We start from the raw sequence: 9,385 nt of genomic DNA, 5'->3' as shown, positions 1-9,385 counted from the left end.
CCCCCCTACCCACGGGACGGCCTCTCCCCCCACAGCCCTGTGGCCACCCCAGCCGCCCACCCACCCCGCTGCGTGGCGGCCCCTCTGCAGCGCATCCCGGGCAGCCGCTGGCCTGCAGCAAAGATGCGAGTGCTGCCCGTTGCACCTATTAATATTTCTTAACGGTTTCTTTGTGCTGTGCTGCCTGCAGGCCTCGGCTGCCTCGTGCTGCCCGTTGCACCTATTAATATTTCTTAACGGTTTCTTTGTGCTGTGCTGCCTGCAGGCCTCGGCTGCCTCCCGCTCGCCCTGAGCCTCGCAGAGCAGAGGCAGCACAGGCTCCTGCACCCAGGAAGAACGGGTTTTCCCTGGGAGCCATGTGGGTCCTGCTGGGGTTTGCAGGGAGTACGAGGAAAGAAACAAAATCCCATGCCGTCAAGTGCAGGATGAGTAATGCCACCGCCCTGGCTCCCTCTGGCTCCACAGGCTTCCTCCCTTCTGGTAACTCAGCCGCGGGCACATGAGGGACACCGGACATGAGGGGTGCGGTGCCGGGGCTGCTCCCACGGCTCAGGCTGGGCTGGCAGGGAAAGGTTCCCACGCTGCGGGGCCAGCGGGGCCCAGCCAGCCCAGGGGTGCAGGGGGAGGCCACCATCCAAGGTCAGGGAAAGTGGGATTCCACCAGCCCAGGGAGCTCCCAGGGTGAGGAGCCTCTGGAGACAGGAGTCATCCAAAAGGCAAGACCAGTGGGGATGAGCGTAGCAGCCACGAGCCACCTCCTGGTGACAGAGTCCCGTCAGGTTCCCTTAATCCCTGCACATGCCCGCACAGTGCCGCAGCCGCTCGAGCGGGTAGATCCACACTGGGGTGCAGCACTGGGCCACTGGCCCTGGCAGGATTCAGGTGGTGCCGCAGCCGAGGATGGGGGACATTGCAGGATGGGAGGGTTGGCCCGGCATCGCAGGGTCTGTGGAGTTTATCAGCTCCAGCCAAGCATCTGCTGTGTCAGACCTGGGCTCCCCGCACGCGCCTGATCGGGGCTTCCCGGACCCTGGTGTCCTGTTCCCTCGCTGCTGTGGTACCGGGCATGGGCACACATGGCTGCGGGGTGCCCTGTGCTCGCTCTGGCTGGTGACTGCACCGGACCCTCCATGTGAAACGAGCTCGGCTCCCCCATTTGGATACGGGTGCCTTGTCCTGCTGCAGGCCCTGGACCGATGCTGTGAATCCGTGTGTGTGGCCAGGATCCACACCACGGCTGGGTCCCCAGCCTCATGCACCAACAGGGCAAGGATGCTGGGAGCGAAGGCAGGGGAATGGGCACCGGTGCATCTCCCTCTCAGAGCTGCCACATCCCCCATCAGCTGTAAGGAGAACCAAGGCACTGCCTGGACCTCTGGCATCCCCCAGAAGGGGAAAGGTGGCAGCGGCCACGAGAAAACCATCCCGAGGGGCTCTTGCACAGCTGCCTACCCACACCAAACACCTCCCAGGCAGCACCGGCACCCCAGGGAGATGGGGCACCTGGGGTGACGGGGCACCCCGGGCAGCGGGCGGCTGCTGCGTGGTGGTAGGGAGAGGAGGCTGGGCAGGAAGCAATATTGGGTGTGCTCGTTTCTGCTTGAGCGCTCTCGCCAGCCGCATGGGATCTCCTGGGCTTTCACTTTCGGTACCAGTTAATCTTCTGCGGCCTGAAAAAACTCTGGAGGGAAATTCAGCAGGCGCACGGCGCCATCCCGCTCTGGCCTGGCAGAAGCGGGGCTGATCCCTGCCCAGGGCTGGTGAGCACCCAGCGCCAGCCCTGGGAAGCTGGGAGAGATGGGCTCAGCTCTCCTTCCTCAAGTGCCAGTGCTGGGATAGGATCGTTCTCGGGACAGTTAATGTGCCAGCAATTGCAAATCACTCAGCAAATACGTAAGAGCACCGTCCCACGTTCTCACCTCTCCATTTTCTGTATCTATTGCTTTTGTATTAAAGTATTCCTCTTCCCTTCAGGAGTGGGCAGCCATGGGAGCTGCCTGGCAGGGAAGTGAGCCCAGGGGACAGCGCTGTGAGCCCCGAAAGCTGGGGCCACGGCAGGAACTCAGCAGGATGCCCAGGGACCCTTGTCCAGCCGGCAAAACCAGAGCCTGCCTGGGGTGTCCCGGCCTTCGGGGCTCTGCTGCCCAGACTGACACCCCCAAATAGCCCTTCAGCTCCTCACCACCTTGCCCAGCTCCACATGTCCAAGAGATAAATATCTGCGGGCTGAGCAGGCACCACCCCAGCACCTGCTCCCATGCAAATGCCAGCCACAAACCGGTGCTTTTCGGCTCACCTCCTCCCCGTCAGCACTCGCTACGTGCCCGGAGCAGCCCAGGATGAATGGGAACACCTGGGGGGATGAGTGGCTCCAGCCTGAGCAGCTCCCAGCTCCCACCGAACGTTCCGTCACCTGCATTCGTACGCTCGGGAGGCGTCTCGCACACACGGGGCTGACACATCGCTGCTGAGCCGCTGCCAGGAGAGTCCTGGCTGCCGTTCCCAGCGTTCCTGCGGTGCTCCAGACCTCGCCGGGAGGTGAGCTGGGATCCTGGCGAGCCAGGGACAGGCAACCAGTGTGGGGCCAGCATCTCCCACGCCGTCTCTTTCCACTAAGACAAAGGAAAGGAATGGGGAAATCAGTGAGAGGACTGCCCTCCCTGCCTTGGCTGGGGACACTCACGCTCCAGCAAGTTGCATCACGCGGACAAATGGCTTTCACAATCCCCGGCCCACATAAACCATCGGCGCAGTCATCCAGGCACCGGCTGCTCCGGTGGAGAAAATCAAGGTCACACACAATGTCTGTGGCTGCTGGGCCTCCAGCTGGACACGGCGGATCCAGGCAACTCCATGGGGTCCTGGGGATGTGGCCCTCCCCATGCCAGAGACCCGCATGGCCACACGTGCTCGGAGGGCTGGAAAACGTACACAGAACATCCTCCATTCCCTTTCCCCTTCCCTCCGATTTCTCCATCCCCTTTTTGGTAGGAAGGGGAAAAAAAGGGGGGGAAGAAACTAGTGATGGGAGAGGAAGTGGAGAGGGATGAGGGATGGGAGAGGTTCATTTCAAACAGATCCCAAGGAAAACTCTGAGCTCCTTGGTCAGGATATTACCCAAGAGAAATTCTTCTTTTCTGGAGGGAGGAAGGGAATGGGGGAACAGCGGCTGCAGTAGTAACCAGAGCAGAGAGGCTGCCCTGGCTCTGCCGTGGCTCTGCCCCGGCTCTGCCCTGGCGATGCCCTGGCTCTGCCCCAGCAATGCCCCGGCTCTGCCCTGGCAGCAGCAGCGGCTGCACTGGTGGTGGCTCTTGGGGATGAGGGGGCCACATTGGAGCCTCCCAGCAAGAGGCAGCCCCAGGATCTGTCCTGGCAGGAGGGACTCTGAACACCAGAGGAGGTTCCCGGGCATGGCCAGTACTCCCCCCTCCGCCATCTCGCTTGGCCCTGCTTCGGTGCAGAGCAGCCAGCCAGACCCTGCCATGAGCATCCAAGGGGATCCAACTGGCCACACCAGCACCTCCAGGCACGGCAGGCAAGGTAGATTTTCCAGCCAACCAAGCACGACAAAGCACCTGATCCTGCTCACAACCCCGGCAAGCTCCCGGTGCTGCTGGGTCCCCGCTGTCACCGGGACCTCTCTTGTGTTGGTCCTCAGAAAGTCTCAAAAAGCCTCTAGGAAGGTAAACAGTGTCCAGGCTGAGCTGCGGCCAAACACTTTGTCATCTCAGCCGAGCTCAACAGGATGCCGAGTGACGCTGCACATTCAGGGCACAGAGGGAGCATGGGGCTTCATAATTGATTTCCTAGAAAATTGCCTCTGTGTTTGGAGCAGGAGCGTGAGGAACGCAGGCAGAGCGGCCTTCTTCTCTAAGTGGCATCTCGAGGGTCTTAATTATTTCTCAGGAGTGGAAGCATTTTTTTAGCCAGCCACTGGAGAGGTCCCAAGGCCGCTGGCTGTTGTCCTCTCCTCCCCAAAGCCCTCCCGGCACATCCCATGTATGACGCTCCTCCGCATCCCTCTCTGCCACTCCTGGGAAGCAGAGGGTGCAGGGGAACTTGCCAAGGACCCCAGCCTCAACCCATCTCTGCTTTGGGTCCCACACGATCCCAGATCTGTGTTGAGGCCAGAAAACCCTGTTGTGATAATCCAGACCAGTTAATGAAAACCAGATGAATCCCCAAATTAGTCACAGCTTCATGTTTTCCCACCCGGTTTCAAACACGCAGCGAGGGTGAAGCTTCGTCAGGGCTGCGCTGGCACTGCGGACCTGCGGCTCCTGGCACGGTGTCCTCCTGCCCACCCCGCTCGCCCCGAGCCCCTTCTGCTCCGGGTGCAGGTGCCCACAGGCAGGGACCGCATCACGGGCTCGGCCACGCGAGCTCAGGGAGCTGCAGCCATTCCCCCCGTGGTGGATTTCCCAGCACTGGAGCCGCTCCTGGGTCTCTGGCCAGTGCCGTCCCTGGCTCCTCACCCCTGGCAGTTCCCCGTGCTCTCTGCGGAGTGGAGAGCAGTGAAGAGTTGTGGCCATTGCCTTGCGGTCCTGCTTCCCAGGGCAGCCGTGGCCACCCCAGAGGAAGGTGCTGTCCTGGTGCCCGAGCACAGCACGTCCTGATTTCGCTGGCATGAGGAGAGAGGGATGCACCCAATGCTGCCAAATCCAAGGTGGCCGCTGGGCGCAGGGAATGGCCTGCCCGTGCTAGCATGGCCCTGTGGTCCCCCGGGGACCCGGGCATGACGCAGAGGGGTCAGGCTGGAGCCGGCTGGGCTATTTCTGCCACGGCCATCCCAGAAGTCATTTCCTGCCATGCTATCACAGCCCAAGGATGCAAAGGGAGGTCCCATCCATCGGGGAGCTGGCCTGGATGGGCCCCATGGGGCTCTGGCCCCGCCAGGAGGGAGAAGGTGCAAAACCCCAGGGAGGGTGGAGGCTGGTCCCACAGGCTGCGTGTGGAGAACAGGGACGGAAGCCGGCCAGGGGATGGAGTGGGCAGCTCGGACCCTGCCAGGACCTGGCCAGCCCATGGGCAGTGCACGGCTCAGAGCCAATGGGCAGTGGAAAACGGGGAGCACACGGGAAGCTCGTCACCACTGAAAACTCGTCACCGTCGCAAGCTTGGCCCTGTGGTGCCTTGTGCCAGCAGGAGGGGAGGACCTGCTCCAGCAAAAGACCTGGGAAATGGCATTTTGTCTGAGGGGGAATTTCCACAGGAAGCCTCTGCTTCCAGCCACTCGAATATGGCTGGGAACAACCCCAGCAAAGGCTCCGTCTCGGCAGCCAGCAAGCGTTATTGCCTGGGCAAAGGCTCTTTGTTCCCTCGCATCATTCATCCAGCTGGGAAAAACCAGCCAGATTTCTGCCTACTGAAAAACACAGGGCATCAGGAGCGGGGGCACCATGGCAGCACCTGGCCCCCCACTCCGCGTGGGTGCAGCCGCGCATCCCGGTGCTCGCCGGCGCGCTCCCCTCGGCAGAGCCCAGGTTGCCACAGTAACCGCTCCATCCTGGCCAGCTCTTGCCATAAACACGCTGCCACGGGTCAGCCTGGTTCAGAAGTCGTTACACCAGGGCCAGGACCACGTGGCAGCGTGGCCGCCCCAGTGGGACCAAGGCCCCACGGAGCTTCCGCAGGCAGAGCCAGGGTCCCTGCCCTCTGGTGTGGGATGCGGGCACGGCGCAGTGTGGCACGGCCAGGGTCGGGCCAGGTAGTAGGGATGGGAACTGGCAGCCGGGGCTGAGAAGGAAGCTCCGAGGGGAGAAAAAGCAGGAACTTGAAAGTGAGAGCAGCCCTGAAACCCCCCCGCCAGGGCTGAGGGCTGCCCCTGCGGTGGCTGGAGCTGGAGGAGATGGCGGCTAGGCAGCTCCAAGGGGAAAGCTGCCTGCTCCATCCTGGCCAGCAGCGGGGTGAGGTGGGGGCCAGGGGGCCACCGTGGGGTCTGGCTCCTGCAGTCCAAGCAGGCACCTGGCTTTGGGGACAGTGGCAGGGGACATCAGATGACATGCCTGGATGAACACCAAGGGATGCAGAGGGCTTCTGGGGATGCAGAGAGCTCCCGCCCCTGCTAACGGTGGCGTGGTGCTAATTCCCAGGCCTCGTGCTGATGGAACATGCACCTCCAGAAGGAAAATGGGGGAAAAAAACCCACCCAAGGAGCCCCCATCGGCAGGCTGGCGGCTCAGGCCACAAAGAGCTTGAAAAACAATTTTGGTTGAACCCCATCAGCCTCCTGAGCAGCTGAGCCTGGAAGTGGTGTTGGTCCATGGGGACAGTCAGCTGTGGCAGGTCCGGGCTGGAGCCCTTTACCCCGTGTTGGGGCATGGTGAGCCCTTGGCATTGGTGCTGGCACAGCCAAATGCTGCGCTCTGAGCCAGGACGAGAGGCAGGCAGAACAGGCGGGTTGTGTCCCTCTGGCACAGCGGGGCTGGCGGATGGTGGCACTTGGGGACCGCGCTGTGCTGGAGTTCTGGGTCTGACCTCTGCCACACCTGGCAGCGGGCGCCACCGCTGAGACCTTGCTTGGCTCAACTCTGCTGCGTATTAAAGTTTGAGAGTGATGCAATGTTTGACTGTTGTTTTACAAGCATTGGGAGGCAGGGATGGCATTTGGCTTGGGCAGTGATGGCTCGTGCTCTGCAGCTCGGCTCAAAGCCGCCCTCGATGAGAGTGTGACGATGAGGAGGCTTAGATGGGCATTTGGGGCAGAGCATCCCAACGCTCATTCCCAGTTCCACCTTGACGGCAGCACGCACACGACTGGACGGAGGAAGGAGGGAGGAGGAGACCGCAGCGCCCGTCTACCCTGGCAAACCAGCAGGTACAGAGCAGCGTTTCATTGCTGCAGCCAGCCTTGCCCGAGCTCCGCGGGGTTGCAGGGATGGGGCCAGGCACGGCTTCAGCCAGGGACAGCAGGAGCTGGGGCCAGGGCATCAACCCCCAAAGCTGGCCGGGGCCTTCATGCCACCCACATGCTCACCGTCGCCCAGCAGAGCTATGGGCAAATGTTCCTGCCCACCCACGGTGCGCGGGTCCGTGCTGCCCTGCTGCAGGGGGGGCTGCCCCCCCCGGGGGGAGGCTGCTCCAGCTGTGTCCCCAGCTGCTGGGGACGCACCTCCACCTGTGCAATCTGAACCTGTGGCAGTTTGGAAACGTGAACGATGGCTGCCATGGGCTGCGTGGGAGCAGCCGCGCTCGGGGGGCTCAGGGCACCCTGTGGAGGGTGAAGGGAGTGGGGGGGCTGGAACCTGGCAGGGTGGTTGCCCCAGGGCTGAGCCAGGCGCGGGGGAGGCTTGTGATTTCCCTGCCTTATTGGAGCCACTGGGGTGATTGCAACAGCAGTCAGGGCAGGGGGTGCTCGGCGCAGCCATCCAGCACCGGCTGCGGCCCCGCGCAGCCCCACGCTTTCCCCACTTGCTGCCTCAGCCTGCAGGCGAGCTGGGCGACCCTCGCCATTGCTGTGGCCCCACTGGTGGGCACTGCCCTGGGGCACAGCCCAGACCGTGCGGCCAACGCCGGCTCCCCGCAGAGCAGCTCAGTGCCGCGGTGCGCTCAGAGCCACGTCCCTGTGGGAAAACCCTGCACAGCGCCCAGGAGGATGGGAGCCTCGGCAGTAACCCGGGGGTCTCTGCCTCCCACTCTCCCTTGCAGCACTGCTCTTTCAGTCGCTTGGCCCCGGAGCCTGGGGTTGTAATCACGGCTGGGCCGCACGTTGCCCTGGCAGGTGGCTGCCCATCCCCATGGGGCTGCCCCATCCATGTCACGCAAGCTTCTGCATCCCAAGCGGCTTATCTGCATTTAGAAACCCTTAATCCATTTGCACGTTTGGCTCAGACACCATCCCCGTTCCCTCCCTGCTGTGCTGCCAAAGGCGGGGCGGGGGGGGGCACAGCCCTGGGGAAGGAGCAAAGCCGCCCTGGTGACCTCCTTTTGGAGCACAAACAACCCCATTCTGCCAGCGCCCGACCCTCCTGCTGGGGTCCCGCTGCAGCACCCGGCAGGAGAAAGCAGGGAGTCCAGCCCTGCACAAACTGCAGCCCCCCAGGGATGGCCTGGGTGGCAGGAGGGGGGACAGAGGGACAGCAGGTGCACCCTGCCCTGGCTGCCCCCCACCCGGGTACCACGGGGGTCCAGCCAGCCCAGCCCAGGGACCTTCCCCAGGTGCTTTCTCCTGCTGCAAATCAGGCCGCGGCACTTGCCAACCACGCTGCCAACTGGAGCATTCACAACAGCAACCCCCAAGATCAGATCGACAGCCAATTAACCCCGCTACTTAAGGGCCAGGCCCCCCCAGCTAAACCTGGGGAGTGGGGCAGGTTCCGACGGGGATGCAGCAGGGCATGTGGGTGCAGGGAGATAAGAAACCACTTATCTGCAGGAACACGGGAGGGGACACTGCGTTCCTGACAGCAAACGGTTGTGGTAACCCCAGGGTTTGCATATCGGTAAGAAAATTCCTTGTTCTGGGGTTTTCTACCCCATCCTGCAGCTGGCAGAAGGGAGCTAGGAACCGCCAGGGAAGGAGGGGGGGTCCCTGGGGCTGGGCTGAGCCACATCCCGTGTGAGCCACCCACACAGCACCCCAGGCTGCGCTGGCAGGAGCGGGGCACACGATGCCATGCAGCTGCCTTGGGGACAGGAACGGGGCACACGATGCCATGCAGGCACCCCGGGGACAGGAATGGGGCGCACGATGCCATGCAGCTGCCTCGGGGACAGGAATGGGTTTGCCAGCTCCATGCAGAGACCGGGTTTGGTTTGATGGTGAAATGGAGGGCGGTGGTGCTGGTTCCCAGAGCAGGGACAAGCAATGGCCTCGGAATTTAGCTCAAATCCAAGCAGGATGCTCCAGGCTGTGGGGAAGGTGCAGGAGGCTTCAGGGCCATCTCGAATGCCTCGAACCAGCCCAGAGCAGCCGGTTCCAGAGGGGCTAGAGGAGATTTATTGAGCATGGCCTGCATGAAAAATGCCCCTGCTAATCCTGCCCTGACAGAGCAATAATCCCTCCCTCTTTGCTTCATCAGAGCCCAAACCCTGCAAGGGTCCCACCGCTCTGTGGCTTTGCAGAGGGCTGTGGGTGGCAAGCGCTGGGGGTGGGGATCCCACAGGACCCCCCCAGGGAGATGCTGGTGCTCTGTGGGCAGCACAGGGCTACCACTGGCCACCCACCGCCAGCCCCAGCATGGCACACACATGCACGTACCTTGCCCTGTGAAACCCAGGACCAGCTGCCCACAGCCCTGGCTCCAGCCCAGGGCAGCAGCAAGGGGCAAGTCTGGGGGCAGCAGCCCGAGGGCCAGCACTGGGTGCAGGGCATGGCCACATTGGGCGCAGGGCATGGCCACACTGGGTGCTGGCTCCAGCACGTCCCCCCGAGAGGGGAGGGGCG

The sequence above is a fragment of the Egretta garzetta genome, unplaced genomic scaffold, assembly GCF_000687185.1.
Source record: "Egretta garzetta isolate BGI_Z169 unplaced genomic scaffold, ASM68718v1 scaffold100, whole genome shotgun sequence".
Lineage (NCBI taxonomy): Eukaryota > Metazoa > Chordata > Aves > Pelecaniformes > Ardeidae > Egretta > Egretta garzetta.
The sequence above is the reverse complement of the archived record's forward strand: the minus strand, read 5'-3'. Positions refer to the sequence as shown.